Here is an 18,196-nt window from a genome sequence, read left to right as displayed (position 1 = left end):
AATCGCCACATCTCGCCGTCGTTCGCCGTCACCCTCCATGGCCGCCTCAGCCTCGGCTTGGGTCCGGCCACCATAGGCCTCCCCTCGCCTCCCCTCCATGTCCACCGCACTCCCCTCGTCCCACTCAGCCGCCCCACTCCCTTGCCCCCTTGCCGGACCGGCTCCATCACCGAAGAACCCCGTCGCCCGAAGCTTCCTGTCCTCCCATGGCGCCGCCTCTCCCCTCCGTCCCGTGCCTCCCCGGCGGCCGCCCTTCCTCTGGATGGGTGCGGCAGGCCGCTGTGGTCCCGCCGGTGGCCACGCCACGGCCGGGGATCGCTGGAGCCGGCCGGCACCTTGGCCTCTTCCCTCCCCTGCTCTACCTCTGCCTCACGCGAGGAACAGGGCGAGCGGGAGGAAGGGGACGAGCGCCCATGCCCCCTCCCCCTGCGCCTGGGACCCACGTGCCAGTGGCCCAAGGCCTAGATCCATGTGGATAAGTGGAGGCGTATTTCTCAGTTTACTAACCTCTGCAGTGTGGGTATTAAATCTATCGATAGCTGTGCCCACGGTTAAGGGCCCAGTTCGAAAGTAGGTCACACCGTGAGTCAACGGTAATAAGAATAACTTGATTAATGACAATCCGTGGTTGTGATCGCCGTAAGGATCACGGGCCAAGTATTGGTCGTGGTTGTGATCGCCGTAAGGATCACGGGCCAACTATTGGTCGTGGTTGTGATCGCCATAAGGATCACGGGCCAAGTGTTGGTCGTGGTTGTGATCGCTGTAACGATCACGGTTTGGGACCAAGCGTTGGTCATGGTTGTCATTGCCGTAAGGATCACGAGGATACCGAGTTGTGTATATTCGTGATGTTGTGCGAGAATCATGGGTAAAGATCAAGCTCCTTGTGGTCATTTAATGATCACTACGGTATTGTTAATACCAAGCTTGATTTGATCCTGAGATGATCGTGTGATGTCCGAGGTTGGTAAGTGATGCATGTGTTGGTTACGAGGTAGCCCGAGCAGAATAAGAGGTGCATGTAGTGTCATCATGTTGCATGCTATTGTTGGTTATAATATGTTCATGTTGTGTTAGCTGTATCATGTTTATGTTGGTCATGCCATGTTATTCTGATGATCTCATGATAATTCCTGTTTAACCTGTAATTTCCATGCTGTTGTATATCTTGAGTACTTCTGGTTATTGTGAGCTTGCAAGTACATTCAATGTACTAACCTGGTGTGTCATGCCAATTTGCAGGTCATGCCGGATTTGATTGCTTGCTTGTCGTGGCTTCCATTCATGCGAGCTAGGATAAGCGTTCCAGCCAGAGTCCCTGCAGAGTGGAGTTCACCACCGTCGTCATTGTTCCGCTGCTAGAGTTCTTCCGCTGCATCGTGTTGTTCTGCGGCTTGCATAGAGCAACAGTAGCAGGCATAGTGTCGCCGTGCCGATGTAACCCTTGTACCCAAATAGATTGTAATAAAGAGCTGGTTTGTTCTATGCTAAGCAGTGCCATATTCCAGAAGACTTCATCTCGATCTCTGGGCTGGAATACGGGGCGTTCTGGTTTTCTCTGAGTCGGGGTGCCACCGGCACCGCTTATCATCTCACTTGTAATGGCAATGTCTGGGAATGTTATAATCATGTGTGGCTGTGTGGGGTCCGCCTGTCATTGGAAGATTAGAAGACAGAAGAAAAGAGAAAACGGGATGTGGACATTTGGTTTGTGCTCTGTTCCACACCCATGAACTCAAACCTGGACTCGGGGACCCACGCAGGTTCATGACGCCCGAGGAGCACTATAGCCCGCACCACTGCTCCGAGAGCGCGCTTGTGGATAGGGACATGGCCTCACTGAGTGCAGTGAAGTGGAACACGACGCCAGATCCGAGTGGCATTGGCTCCCCCCACTGCCCGGCACCAGATCTGGGCGGCCCATCCCCATCCCTCTGGTGCAAGCTGGCGGATGAAGCAGACCACGGCCGCCGTCGCACACCTCAGCCAGGCGCTTGAGGTTGAGGATGATGCAGTGGTGGAGGGATCGACGCCGCCCCCATGTTGCTCCCGAACGACATGTTGGAGATGGTGCAGAGCCAGCTGCCACTGCTTCGTTCTTCGTGACTGCGCGTGGGCACGACGGCCTTCTCCCAGAGCCCATCCAAGAGCACGAGTGAGGCGGTGGGCTCAGGCTGACGACCACGCGACATCCATCCTACCTGGCTCAGGCCGCAAAAACGATGAAGAAACGGTGAAGATCCAAGGAGAAGAGTGGAGGAGATGAGAGAGGGAGAGAGGGGCGAGGCGGAGGAAGAGAAACTGCCAGCGGGGGAGGGGAAGGGGTGGCAAGAAAAGGCAGGGGCAGGGGGCGGGCAAAATAACTGCTCGCACTCTACCGCCTGGGGTGCTGGCGGCAGGGTTAGACAGCCTACCGCCAGGAACCCTGGAGGTAGGGTGCGGCGTAGGGGGACGGCGGCCGTCTCCACGTGCTGACATGGATTAGTACCCTACCGCCAGGGACCCTGGCGGTAGGTTGTCTAACCCTACTGTCAGCCACCCTGGCGGTAAGAAAAAGGGTCAAATGCCGAATTTTTTTCGAACCGGGGTCAGATCCTGAATGTATACCAGAAGGGTCAAAACATGAAATTTTGCCACCACGGACAACCAACGAAAGAATCCAAAGTTGTTTTCGTTCGTCGCGGATCAACAAATCCATATGGATGGATGGAGCTCCCAACACCGAAACTTTTGTTCATCTTCTCACTAAAACGCCGAAGTTTCTGTTCGTCGTGTTGGGAGAGATACCATCTACACTCCCAACACCTTGTGGCTATGGCACAGGCCAGCCATTGGCGGCGTGAATGGCTGAAATGACAGCTCGGCACAAGAACTGGATGATGAATGCTATGTTGCCAGAGGAGACCATCAGGGATCATGGAATGCACTCAAGCTTTCAATAACTTTAGAACAAGGGATTATGTATGCAAGGATTACACCACCACTCACTCACTCCTGCTGTTTAATGGCACTCACTAATTTACATCAACCTTGGGATCGGGAGGCTCCTCATACACCATGGAAAGTTCTAACCGCCTCCCCTCCCAAGCCGGCACCACCGTCCCACCGCAGTCTCTGGAGCGTGCAGACCAGCACGGTGAGCGCCACGTCCGGGAGCCTCCCGGCGACCAAGCCTATGAGGACGACGACGGTCACAGCTACCAAGGGAAACCGGCCTCCTCCTCCTCCGCCTATGCCGTCCGCCCCGGCGACACCGGCCGGCTCCTCGATTTCTATCGAAGCGCCGTTGTTGCGCACCTCGGCGCCCATGCCGCGGAGAGGGCCCGATGAATCGGCCGATTTAAGGGCGGCACCGTCGCCGTCACCCATGATGCCAAGGTGGAGAAGGCCCGATGAATCACGCGATTTGATGCCGCCGTCGACCATGCCAAGGCGGAGAGGGCCCGATGAATCCGGCGACTTGCCCACAGCGTCCGCCTTGGCATTCGCTTGGTTGTGTCTGCCGCGGCGAGAAACCGGGGGATCCATCGCCCTCGCAATGGCATTGCCGCCGAGCGTGGAATCCGCTAGGCTGACCTCGCTGCGGAAGGAACTTGACCGGAAAGAACTTGACAGGGAGCTTGAGTCCTTGCCAATCTTCCGGCCACTCTGCAATTTCCTGGGGATCAGCTTCTTCCATGGCGAGTCGGCGAAGCTCCAGTGGCACCACATGGTGGCGTCCCTAGCGTCCGAGGGCCGGCCCCTCTCAAGCTCGGTGGAGAAGCCGCCCGCGGCCGCGGCCATCGTGCTGGGGCTGCTGATCTCGGAGCTGAGCAAGGACCCGTGGAAGGGACGGGTGATCACCTTCGACGCCACGCACCAGCTGCACAAGGTGCGTGGTGCGTCGGGCGCGAGACACAGTAGTGGTGCAGCATGGAGTCACTGTAGTCGTACTCAGATTCGTCGCCCGACGACCACGAGCCGCCGTGGAGCTTTTAGTAACCGGCAATTTTGCAAAAAAAACTGCATGCATGCATATTCGAGCGAGCTGGCAGATGTGGCAGTCAATGCATACTTGGCAGCGGTTGACTCGGGCCAGATCAGCACATGCGTACACCAAACCTTATAATGAACCATGGATGACCCCCAAGCCCCAAGTGCATGTTTAGTGACTGTATATCGGGTATTTGTAACCACATGGACTAAAGTGGGCACCAGCACAAATAATAGGTCTCTTAGTGAATTTTTCTCTATTTCGGTGATCAGAAATAAAATATATGAGCTGACGGCTGGGCCTGAGTGCATCACGCAGGACAGGACGCTGGAATGTAGGCACACAGCGAGGCAGGGAGCCATTGATCGATTCGTTTTCTACATGTTAGTAATAAAGGGAAAAAGTCCATTTTAAACCCTGAACTCGTATACGTTCGGCGAAACGAACCCCCAAGTCGAAATCCCGATCGATGGTATCCTGAACTATGCAATCCCGGTCTAAATCAAACATTCGAGTCGTTTTGATGACCGGGATTGCTGGGATTTCGCTGAGGGCACACGCGTCCACCCCGCTGGGCCGGCCTGCTTTCTTTTTTTCCGTTAAGGGCGCTACACCATCCTCTACTCGGCCGGCCTGCTTTTGTTTTTTGTTAAAAAAAAGCGCACGGTGTGCCTTGAACACGTGAACCCGTGCTATTTTTTCGGTTTACAAATATTTGTTCTAAATTAAAACATAGAACTAACTTCAAAAAACATTTTCTTACAAAGATGTTCAATGAAATTTAAATATTGTTCAATGGATATCACAAAAATGTTCAAAATGTATTAAATATTGTCCAGCGTATATCACGAAAATATTCAATTTTTATTTAAAAAATCCAACATATGTAAAAAATGTTCAAAGTATATTTTTGAAGAATTGAACATATTTAAAAAATCACATTTGTTTCCAAGAATTGTTGAAAACATTGAAGCAAAAAGAAATCTATCGCGATGCATTGTACTTTAAAATAGGCGCTGCAATATATACCTACTGAGTAGGTAGCTAGTGTGGTTGCCGTCACTGCTATTTATTCACTTTTTCAAAAAAATCACAATTTTAAATTGTTCAGTGTACAACAAAAAATGTTCAACGGGTATTTAGATGGTTTTTCAGCACATATCACAAAATTGTTCAATGTGTAGTTAAAAGTTATTCAGATTATATTACAAAAATGTTCAATGTATAAAATTTGTTCATCGTATATCACAAAAATGTATAATATGTTTTAAATTATTTCAATGGATATCACAAAAATGTTTGCTGTGTAGTTAAAAATTGTTTATCGTACACTTAAATATGTTAAATATATATTTGAAAATCGTTCGTCGTATATAATTTTTTGTTCATGTTTTCAATAATTGTTCACGTTTTAACAGTTTGTTTGATTTTTAAATTTCTTCAAGAAAATATTGTTCATTTTTTTGAATGAAGATTAAAAAAACGGATCTGCCGCTGACCATACTACTTGAAACTGACGCTGTACCCTGACACTAATCCTAATCGCTAGCTGCACTGGCTGGCGTCGCGGCTATCGAGCTGAAGGTCATTGGTTCGAATTCAAGCAGCTGCACAACTTCGTTATTTTTTTTCGTACGTACGCTCGTTTCCTGGCAATGGGCCAGCCTGTTTGCACGAGCCCTACGCGGAAGCTCTTCTGTTTGACGCTATCCATGATTCTGCCGCAAAAGAGCGACAGAAAAATAAAGATAATTTTTTTTAGCAAACAAAAATATAAATGGGCTGGCCCAGCATGGAGGACAGGTGCTCCTTAGCCCACCAGCTAGACAAATCCCGGTTGACATTTGTCAGGGTTTGATTTAGACCGGGATTGCATAGTTCAGGGTGCAATCGACCGGGATTTTGACTTGGGGGTTCGTTTCGCCGAACGTCAACGAGTTCAGGGTTTAAAATGAACATTTTCCGTAATAAAGTACGATTTTTCGTCAAATGAGACCAAGTGCCGGATCGATTTGACAAAAAAGACCGCCTCTGGATCAAAGTAACAAAAGAGACCCCCTTCACCGTGGCGGCGGGCGCGCCGGGCGACACGTGGTGCTTGCCGCCACGGCGTGAGACGGCCGGCCCCGCCGCCAGTCTGCCAGGCGGCAAGTCGCTGCCACAGGATTCCGGGCCTAGATCAAAACAGAAACAGGAATGATGGGGCATGCTGCGAGCATATGAGGCGGCCTACACAGTAGCTCCGCAGAGCCGGCTGACTGCGTCACGCTGCTGCCGTTGCAAAGGGTGGGCCATGCTGCCACGACTTGTGGCGGCCGCACTGCGTGCTCGCCGACTGCCTCATATGCAGTTAATTGGTGTTTATGCATGCGATTTGATGCATGTGTGTGGCAGTGTAACAAGCAAGTTCATTTTACTTTAGTACATCATGTTATCACGACCAAACAATCATAAGCGTACGACGCAGCCTGTTCTGAACCTTGTAGTTATCCTTCATGCAGGTGCTGCCCAAACTTTTCTCGATAAAAAAAATGAGAAGAAAAAGGAGGCGCCAGAAAGAGAATGGACGTAGGCTGGCGCGCAGTGCGGCCGCCACAAGCCATGGCGGCATGGCCCGCCCTTTGCAGCGGCAGAAGCGCGTCGCTGTCGAGCTACAGTATAGGACGCCTCATATGCTGGCGGCATGGCCCACCATTCCCGTTTTCATTTTTGTCTCAGCCTGGCAGACTTGCTGTGGGACCGGCCGCCTCATCTCATGGCGGCAGGCGCCACGTGTCGCCCAGTGTGCTTGCCACCACGGCGAGGGGGTCTTTTTTGTCACTCTGAGTCAGAAGTGGTCCTTTTTGTCATTTCAACCCGGCAGGTGGGCTATTTTGACGGAAAATCTTTTATCGAGAAAAGTTTGGGCAGCACCTGCGTGAAGGATAACTACAAGGTTCAGAAAGGTTGTGTTGTATGCTTATGATTGTTTGACCGTGATAACATGATGTACTAAAGTAAAATGAACTTGCTTGTTACACAGCCACACACATGCATCAAATCGCATGCATAAACACCAATTAACTGCATATGAGGTTGTCGGCGAGCGCGCAGTGCGGCTGCCACAGGCCGTGGCAGCATGGCCCACCCTTTGCAGCGGCAGCGGCGTCGCAGTTAGCCGGCTCTACGGAGTTGCTGTGCAGGCCGCCTCATATGCTGGCGGCATGGCCCACCATTCCTGTTTTCGTTTTGATCCAGGCCCGGAATCCTGTGGCAGCGACTGGCCGCCTGGCAGACTGGCGGCGGGGCCGGCCGCATCACGCCATGGCAGCAAGCACCACGCGTCGCCTGGCACGCCCGCCGCCACGGTGAAGGGGGTCTCTTTTGTCACTTTGATCCAGTGGCGGTCTTTTTTGTCAAATCAATCTGGCAGGTGGTCTCTTTTAACGAAAAACTGTACTATTTTACGAATATGTTGGAAACGAATCGATCAATGGCTCCCTGCCTCGCTGTGTGCCTACATTCCAGCGTCCTGTCCCCCGTGAGGCACTCAAGTCCAGCCGTCAGCTCACAGATTTTATTTCTTATCATCAAAATAGACAAAAATTCACTACAAGACCTATTATTTGCGTTGGTGCCCACTTTACTGCATGTGGTTACAAATACCCGATATATACAGTCACTAAACTTGCACTTGGGGCTTGGGGGTCATCTATGGTTCATTATAAGGTTTGGTCTACGTATGTGCTGATCTGGCCCGAGTTAACCGCCGCCAAGTATGCATTGACTGCCACATCTGCCAACTCGCTCGAATACGCATGCACACAGTTTTTTTTTTTTTTTTTGCAAAATTGCCAGTTACTAAAAGCTCCACAGCGGCTCGTGATCGTCGGGCGACGACTCCAAGTATGACTACAGTGACTCCGAGCTGCCCCACTCCTGCGTCTCGCACCCGACGCGCCGCGCACCTTGTGCAGCTGGTGCATGGCGTCGAAGGTGAACACACATCCCTTCCACGGGTCCTTGCTCAGCTCTAAGATCAGCAGCCCCAGCACGATGGCCGTGGCCGCGGGCAGCTTCTCCACCGAGCTCGAGAGGGGTCGGCCCTCGGACGCCAGGGACGACACCATGTGGCGCCACTAGAGCTCCGCCGACTCGCCATGGAGGAAGCTGATCCCCAGGAAATTGCAGAGAGGTCGGAAGATTGGCAAGGACTCGAGCTCCCTGTCAAGTTCTTTCCGGTCAAGTTTGTTGGAGCCGACTCTCTGAGCTCACCTCTTCTCTCTTGGTTGTTTCACACAACACACGCAAGAACACAAGAACACAAAAAGTTTGGTGCCGCTGCCTCACACAGTCAGCGTTTTCTTCTGTCTATTTCTTGTCAAAGGTAAACATGCTTTGCATCTGTATAAGTAGCAGCCACACAGGCGCACTACCCGGCCACTAGCAGTGCCCACGCACGCATAACTCTTCCCCTAGAATCTCTCTAGGACGTGCAAGCTCATGCGGCTAACTAACCTATCCATGCGCTAACAAACTAACAAACTAGACGATCTCCTCTAGTTGATATTTTTCCACCCGGTCTAACCCCAGCCACGCCTTACCGCTTCTCACGGCCATGCTGCATCTCACAGCTGTGCGCACTCAGCCGAGACCTTGCCGGACGACTCCCTACGCTAAATGCAGAACGAAAAACCAAAAACATGCAGATACACGAGACATCAAGATTATATCTAACATTCAACCCCCTAATCTTGATGGCCAATCTTCACGCAGAAACTTCAAAGGAGAGCCGGCCAGCAGCGCCTTCTCCTCATTCTCCTTCTTCTTCTCCGGACACTCCCAAGTAAAGTGACCAAGTTGACGAGAATTGTAACACTGTACCTCACTGTTGTCTTTGCGTCCTCCACCGCGTCCACGGCCACGACCCCATCCTCGCGACGAGTCTTGCCATCTCGCCATGAGGAGCTGCTCTTCTTCACGTCCTGTCTCCCGCTCCTTGACGAGTTCCTCGTGTGCCTTGAGTGAACCAATGGCCTCCTCCATGGCCATCTTGTTGGTGTCGCCGAACAATGCAATCGATGACGCAACGTGGATGAACTTGTTGGAGACGGCTCGGAGCAGCTTCTTCACGACGTACTTCTCCTCCATCGCATCACCAAGCTCACGGATGCGCCCCACGAGCGTCGTGAACCTCGCCGCGAAATCATCCACGGACTCCGCATCGCCCATCTTGAGGCCATCAAACTCCGAGCGCAAGGACTGAATCCTCGCCTCTCGGACGCGCTCGACGCCAACGTGCATGGAGCGTAGCGCCACCCACACATCGGCGGCGGTCTCCTTCTCAGCAACGCGCAGCAGCGTCGTGTCGTCGATCGACTGGGAGATGATCGTCATGGCCATCTCCTCCTTGCCCTTGTCGACCTCCGAGGCCGACGCCTCGCGATCAACGGCCCCCCACGCGCCATTGGCGCGCAAGAGGTACTTCATCCTCATCGCCCACGCCGCGTAGTTCGTCCTTGTGAGCAGCGGGAACGGGAGCTTCCTTGCCGCCGCCGTCGCCGCCGCAGCCGCCGTCGCTGACGAGTCGCTCGGCACTAACGCTCCACTCGCTGAAGAATCACGCGGCATCGTCTTCGTCATCACCTGGCGCTGATACCAAATGTTGGAGCCGACTCTCTCAGCTCACCTCTTCTCTCTTGGTTGTTTCACACAACACACGCAAGAACACAAGAACACAAAAAGTTTGGTGCCGCTGCCTCACACAGTCAGCGTTTTCTTCTGTCTATTTCTTGTCAAAGGTAAATATGCTTTGCATCTGTATAAGTAGCAGCCACACAGGCGCACTACCCCGCCACTAGCAGTGCCCACGCACGCATAACTCTTCCCCTAGAATCTCTCTAGGACGTGCAAGCTCATGCGGCTAACTAACCTATCCATGCGCTAACAAACTAACAAACTAGACGATCTCCTCTAGTTGATATTTTTCCAGCCGGTCTGACCCCAGCCACGCCTTACCGCTTCTCACGGCCATGCTGCATCTCACAGCTGTGCGCACTCAGCCGAGACCTTGCCGGACGACTCCCTACGCTAAATGCAGAACGAAAAACCAAAAACATGCAGATACACGAGACATCAAGATTATATCTAACAAAGTTCGTTCCGTAGCGAGGTCAGCCTAGTGGATTCCACGCTCGGCGGCAATGCCATTGCAAGGGCGATGGATCCCCCGGATTCTCGCCGCGGCAGATGCAGCCAAGCGAATGCCAAGGCGGACGCCGTGGGCAAGTCGCCGGATCCATCGGGCCATCTCCGCCTTGGCATGGTCGATGGCGACATCAAACCGCGCGATTCATCGGGCCTTCTCCGCCTTGGCATCATGGGTGACGACGACGGTGCCGCCATTAAATCGGCTGATTCATCGGGCCCTCTCCGCTGCATGGGCACCGAGGTGCGCAACAACGGCGCTTGGATAGAAATCGAGGAGCCGGCCGGCGTCGCCGGGGCGGACGGCGTAGGGGGAGGTGGAGGAGGAGGTCGGTTTCGCTTGGTAGCTATGACCGTCGTCGTCCTCATAGGCTTGGTCGTCGGGAGGCTCCCGGTCGTGGCGCTCACCGTGCTGGTCTGCGCGCTCCAGAGACTGCGGTGGGACGGTGGTGCCGGCTTGGGAGGGGAGGCGGTTAGAGCTTTCCATGGCGTAGGAGGAGCCTCCCGATGCCAAGGTTGACGTAAATTAGTGAGTGCCATTAAACAGCAGGAGTGAGTTAGTGGTGGTATAATCCTTGCATACATAATCCTTGTTCTTAAGTTATTGAAATCTTGAGTGCATTCCATGATCCCTGATGGTCTCCTATGGCAACGTAGCATTCATCATCCAGTTCTTGTGTCGAGCTGTCGTTTCAGCCATTCACGCCGCCAATGGCCGGTCTGTGCCATGGCCACAAGGTGTTGGGAGTGCAGATGGCATCTCTCCCAACACAACAAACAGAAACTTCGGCGTTTTAGTGAGAAGACGAACATAAGTTTCGGTGTTGGTCATCTCTCCATCCATCCATATGGCTTTGTTGATCCGCGTCTAACGAAACCAGCTTTGGATTCTTTTGTTGGTTGTCTGTGGCGGCAAGTTTCTTCATCGTTTTTGCGGATCGAGATGGCCCCGAAGAGAGAAACGTAAGCTCCTCCAATGCCTCAAGTAGTTTTTGCAAACTTGCTTCCGATTCGACGCATTATTTGCTTGAAATCCCTCATCTTTTTGTACTTTGATTGGAAATTTTTTTCACCTAGGATTGTTTTAGCTTGATTGTAGTTCTAGTTCTTGGTTCTTTAGTAACTAGTGGTATTGAATATGAACTCTAATCAATAGTTCATATGTTAGTGTGAAGATGAACCCTAGTTCATAATTTTATTTTATTTAAAAGTATGATGTAGTGGATGTGGGAGGACTTGCTTTGTTTTGTGATGCATGTTGATATGATGATATGAAGTTGTTGTTTGGAGAAAATACATTCAAGATGAACTCTATTTTAAAAAAATGTTAAAAAATTAATGATATGATGCATGTTGGAGGACTTTATTTTGATATGATGCATGTTGATATGATGTGATACATCATGTGTAGTAGATGTTGTTGGATGAATATGCTTAAGATAAACCCTAGTTCATTTAATCATCAAATTTTATTTTTTGTTTATGTATGTTTATGATGCTTTTGTTTATGAAATTTTATTAAGGCGGATGATGACCCGCAAATATACGGGATAGTTGTAGCCTCTTTCGATAAGTAAGAGTGTTGAACCCAACGAGGAGCTAAAGGTAGAACAAATACTCTTTCAAGTCCTATCGGCCACTGATACGACTCTACGCACGCTTGACGTTCGCTTTACCTAGAACAAGTATGAAACTAGAAGTATTTTATAGGTGTTGTTGGATAGCTTTTCAAGAAAGTAAAGAACACGTAAATAAAAAGTAGGGGCTGTTTAGATAAAGATGCAATAAAGTAAATATAGCGAGTGTGGAAAATGGTGGTAGGAGTTGCGGAATTGTCCCTAAGCAATTGACTACTTTACTAGACCGATAGCAAGTTTTATGTGGGAGAGGCCACTGCTAGCATATCATCCCTGACTTGAAATTCTATGCACTTATGATTGGAACTATTAGCAAGCATCCGCAACTACTAACGTTCATTAAGGTAAAACCCAACCATAGCATTAAGATAGATTGGTCACCCTTTAATCCCTTATGCATCAATTTCTATGCTAGGTTCAAGCTTCTGTCAGTCTAGCCCTCCAATACATAGTCCTATCAACAAACAACTAACCCTATGGTGTGATCCACGCGCGCGCTCAAATGATGGGCACCAAAGGAAAGCAACATAACCACAAGCAAATTAAATAAATCATAGCAATTCATCAACCACCAATAGGACAACAAAAATCTACTCAGACATCATAGGATGGCAACACATCATTGGATAATAATATGAAGCATAAAGCACCATGTTCAAGTAGAGGGTACAGCGGGTTGCGGGAGAGTGGACCGCTGTAGATAGAGGGGGGAAGGTGATGGAGATGTTGGTGAAGATGGCGGAGGTGTTGGTGAAGATCGGTGATGATGATGGCCCCCCGGCGGCGTTCCGGCGCCACCGGAAGCAAGGGGGAGAGAGCCCCCTTTCTCCTTCTTCTTCCTTGACCTTATCCCTAGATGGAAGAAGGGTTTCCCCTCTGGTCCTTGGCTCCCATGGCTTGGGAGGGGCAAGAGCCCCTCCGAGATTGGATCTATCTCTCTATCTCTCTCTGTTTCTAGGTTCTCAGATCCTTCCCCTTCACCGTTTCTTTTATATCCGGAGATCCGTAACTCCGATTGGGGTAAAATTAGCTTTCTTGCAGCAAAATAAGAGCGTCAGCCGCCTTACGGGTGGCCCAGGAGAGTGGCAGGCGTGCTGATAGAGGCAAAGGTGTCCCGTCTTTCGATGAGATGATGGATATCGCTTTGGTGGCAGTCGACTTTGACGATCCGACTACGAACGTGCGTGGACGTCGCGCCTTAGCAATCGCTAAACCAACTCCGAGAGGTTATTGACCACGCCGGAGCACGATCAACCTGACCACGAGGGTCTGTTTCCTGCGAGCAAACGAAGAACAAGCAAGAAACTGAGATTGCAATCTGGATATTGCGAATATAAGATGAAAGCTTTATTGATCAAGGTGGGGTTCTGTGACGCCTTTGTCTGGTCGTTGAACACAAACGAAGTACGCGAAGTTGCAGCTATGGCGAACTTTTAATCTAAACAAAACCCAAAGTCTAAACGATGCCCTAAGGGCTGTATATATGGAGGAAGAGGGGGGAATTTCGTGGCCCTTGGTGGAGGGGTCCGAAATCAACCCTATCTCTTGTTTCCCCACACATACGGACTCTAAAAATAGCCTATACTTATGTTTTTCGAAATTACATGGGCCTGGCCCAATAATAAGGTGACGCAGCACCTAAAATAGCCTCGGGACGAAATTTATGAAGTGGCATCTTGTATATTTCGTCCAAGGCTTCATGCACCCATTATGGTGGCTTCAAAGTCCTGAAATCATCACTTGTAACTCCGTTCTTGTTCCCCTTGCGCATCCCATCATCTCCATGCTTGTTCTTGCTCCAATGTTCATCCTTCTCCAAGCTAGGCCCTTCATTTGTAAGCAAAACAAATGTATCCAATTTAGGCAGCATCATATTCTCATGAACATTAGAATCATTACCAAGAAACGAAAGTACCTGGTAATTTAGTTGGCGTGCACGAGCTCTAGTAATTGGTCCAGTATGTATAGCAGCAGGGGCTGTGGGTGTAACAATTGTATTGATGTCCTCATCATCCTCCCCTTCTTGAAATGAAGTCGTCCTCGACGGAAGTTCATCTTCCTCACCCAAATAAGGCTTCAAATCTGCAATGTTAAAAGTGGGACTAACCCCAAAATCTGCAGGCAGCTCAAGTTTATATGCATTATCATTTATTTTCTCTAACACCTTAAAGGGACCATCAGCACGTGGCATCAACTTTGATTTGCGCAAATCAGGAAATCTATCCTTACGCAAATGTAACCAAACAAGATCTCCAGGTGCAAACACAACATGTTTTCTACCCTTATCTCCAGCAAGTTTATATTTAGCATTCATACGCTCAATGTTTTCCTTAGTTAACTCATGCATTTTTAAAATCAATTCAGCACGTTGTTTAGCATCAAAATTAACCTTCTCCGAAGATGGAAGAGGCAACAAATCAATAGGCGCACGAGGTAGGAAACCATACACAACTTCAAAAGGGCACATCTTAGTAGTAGAATGCAATGAACGATTATAAGCAAATTCAATATGAGGCAAGCATTCCTCCCACATTTTCTTATTAGTCTTCAAAACAGCCCTAAGCATAGTAGACAACGTTCTATTGACTACTTCAGTTTGTCCATCAGTTTGGGGGTGACAAGTAGTACTAAAAAGCAGTTTAGTCCCCAACTTAGCCCATAAACATCTCCAAAAGTGGCTAAGAAATTTAGTATCACGATCTGAAACAATAGTATTTGGCACTCCATGCAAGCGAATAATTTCACGAAAGAACAAATCAGCAACATTAACAGCATCATCGCTTTTATGACATGGTATAAAGTGTGCCATTTTCGAGAATCTATCCACGACAACAAATATGCTATCCCTCCCCTTCTTTGTTCGAGGTAAACCTAAAACAAAGTCCATAGATATATCCTCCCAAGGAACACTAGGTACAGGCAAAGGCATATATAAACCATGAGGATTGAGTCGTGACTTAGCTTTTTGACATGTAGTGCAGCGAGCAATAAAACGCTCAACATCCCGTCTCATCTTTGGCCAAAAGAAATGTGTAGCAAGTACGTCCTCCGTCTTCTTCACGCCAAAGTGTCCCATTAATCCTCCTCCATGCGCCTCCTGCAACAACAAAAGACGAACGGAGCTAGCTGGAATGCATAGCTTGTTAGCACGAAACACAAATCCATCGTTAACAACAAACTTGTTCCACATTCTTCCTTCTTTACAATTCTGCATTACATCTTTAAAATCAGCACCATGCACATATTGATCTTTGATGGTCTCCAAACCAAATATTTTGAAGTCAAGTTGTGAAAGCATAGTATAGCGACGAGACAATGCATCAGCAATAACATTTTCTTTTCCCTTCTTGTGTTTAATGACATAAGGGAAAGTCTCAATGAATTCAACCCATTTAGCATGTCTACGATTCAGTTTAGCTTGACTTTTAATATGTTTCAAAGATTCATGATCAGAATGTATAACAAATTCTTTGGGCCATAAATAATGTTGCCATGTTTCTAAAGTCCGAACAAGAGCATATAATTCTTTATCATAAGTAGAATAATTCAGACTAGGCCCACTCAATTTTTCAGAAAAGTATGCAACAGGTTTGCCATCTTGTAATAACACACCTCCTAATCCAATTCCACTAGCATCACATTCAAGCTCAAAAGTCTTATTAAAATCAGGAAGTTGGAGTAAAGGAGCATGTGTCAACTTATCTTTCAATACCGTGAAGACTTCTTCCTGTGCAGTACCCCAAACAAAAGGCACATCTTTCTTTGTAAGCTCATTGAGAGGTGCAGCAATGGTGCTGAAATCTCTCACAAAACGCCGATAGAATCCAGCGAGGCCAAGAAAACTCCTCACTTGTGTGACCGTTTTGGGCTGCGGCCAACTCTCAATAGCTTCAATCTTGGCTTTATCAACTTCAATTCCCTGTGGAGTAACAACATAGCCAAGAAAAGATACTCGGTCGGTGCAAAAGGTGCACTTCCCAAGGTTACCAAACAAACGTGCATCACGTAGAGCAATAAAAACAGCACGTAAATGTTCCAAATGTTCCTCCAAAGATCTGCTATAAATCAATATGTCATCAAAGTAAACTACCACAAATCGTCCAATGAAAGCACGTAAAACTTCGTTCATTAATCTCATGAAAGTACTAGGTGCATTAGTTAACCCAAAAGGCATGAGTAACCACTCATATAATCCAAACTTAGTTTTAAATGCTGTTTTTCATTCATCTCCCAATTTCATATGAATTTGATGGTAGCCACTACGCAAATCAACTTTGGAGAATATTGTAGAGCCACTCAATTCATCAAGCATATCATCTAGCCTAGGAATAGGATGACGATAACGAATAGTAATATTATTAATGCCTCTACAATCAACACACATACGTGATGATAGAGGCAAAGGTGTCCCGTCTTTCGATGAGATGGTGGATTTCGCTTTGGTGGAAGTCGACTTTGACGATCCGACTACGAACGTGCGAGGACGTCGCGCCTTAGCAATCGCTAAACCAACTCCGAGAGGTTATTGACCACGCCGGAGCACGATCAACCTGACCACGAGGGTCTGTTTCCTGCGAGCAAACGAAGAACAAGCAAGAAACTGAGATTGCAATCTGGATATTGCGAATATAAGATGAAAGCTTTATTGATCAAGGTGGGGTTCTGTGACGCCTTTGTCTGGTCGTTGAACACAAACGAAGTACGCGAAGTTGCAGCTATGGCGAACTTTTAATCTAAACAAAACCCAAAGTCTAAACGATGCCCTAAGGGCTGTATATATGGAGGAAGAGGGGGGGAATTTCGTGGCCCTTGGTGGAGGGGTCCGAAATCAACCCTATCTCTTGTTTCCCCACACATACGGACTCTAAAAATAGCCTATACTTATGTATTTCGAAATTACATGGGCCTGGCCCAATAATAAGGTGACGCAGCACCTAAAATAGCCTCGGGGCGAAATTTATGAAGTGGCATCTTGTATATTTCGTCCAAGGCTTCATGCACCCATTATGGTGGCTTCAAAGTCCTGAAATCATCACTTGTAACTCCGTTCTTGTTCCCCTTGTGCATGCCATCATCTCCATGCTTGTTCTTGCTCCAATGTTCATCCTTCTCCAAGCTAGGCCCTTCATTTGTAAGCAAAACAAATGTATCCAATTTAGGCAGCATCATATTCTCATGAACATTAGAATCATTACCAAGAAACGAAAGTACCTGGTAATTTAGTTGGCGTGCACGAGCTCTAGTAATTGGTCCAGTATGTATAGCAGCAGGGGCTGTGGGTGTAACTATTGTATTGATGTCCTCATCATCCTCCCCTTCTTGAAATGAAGTCGTCCTCGACGGAAGTTCATCTTCCTCACCCAAATAAGGCTTCAAATCTGCAATGTTAAAAGTGGGACTAACCCCAAAATCTACAGGCAGCTCAAGTTTATATGCATTATCATTTATTTTCTCTAACACCTTAAAGGGACCATCAGCACGTGGCATTAACTTTGATTTGCGCAAATCAGGAAATCTATCCTTACGCAAATGTAACCAAACAAGATCTCCAGGTGCAAACACAACATGTTTTCTACCCTTATCTCCAGCAAGTTTATATTTAGCATTCATGCGCTCAATGTTTTCCTTAGTTAACTCATGCATTTTTAAAATCAATTCAGCACGTTGTTTAGCATCAAAATTAACCTTCTCCAAAGATGGAAAAGGCAACAAATCAATAGGTGCACGAGGTAGGAAACCATACACAACTTCAAAAGGGCACATCTTAGTAGTAGAATGCAATGAACGATTATAAGCAAATTCAATATGAGGCAAGCATTCCTCCCACATTTTCTTATTATTCTTCAAAACAGCCCTAAGCATAGTAGACAACGTTCTATTGACTACTTCAGTTTGTCCATCAGTTTGGGGGTGACAAGTAGTACTAAAAAGCAGTTTAGTCCCCAACTTAGCCCATAAACATCTTCAAAAGTGGCTAAGAAATTTAGTATCACGATCTGAAACAATAGTATTTGGCACACGATGCAAGCGAATAATTTCACGAAAGAACAAATCAGCAACATTAACAGCATCATCGCTTTTATGACATGGTATAAAGTGTGCCATTTTCGAGAATCTATCCACGACAACAAATATGCTATCCCTCCCCTTCTTTGTTCGAGGTAAACCTAAAACAAAGTCCATAGATATATCCTCCCAAGGAACACTAGGTACAGGCAAAGGCATATATAAACCATGAGGATTGAGTCGTGACTTAGCTTTTTGACATGTAGTGCAGCGAGCAATAAAACGCTCAACATCCCGTCTCATCTTTGGCCAAAAGAAATGTGTAGCAAGTACGTCCTCCGTCTTCTTCACGCCAAAGTGTCCCATTAATCCTCCTCCATGCGCCTCCTGC

The sequence above is a fragment of the Triticum aestivum genome, chromosome 1B, assembly GCF_018294505.1.
Source record: "Triticum aestivum cultivar Chinese Spring chromosome 1B, IWGSC CS RefSeq v2.1, whole genome shotgun sequence".
In the NCBI taxonomy this organism is placed as follows: Eukaryota; Viridiplantae; Streptophyta; class Magnoliopsida; order Poales; family Poaceae; genus Triticum; species Triticum aestivum.
This window is presented reverse-complemented; position numbering follows the sequence as displayed.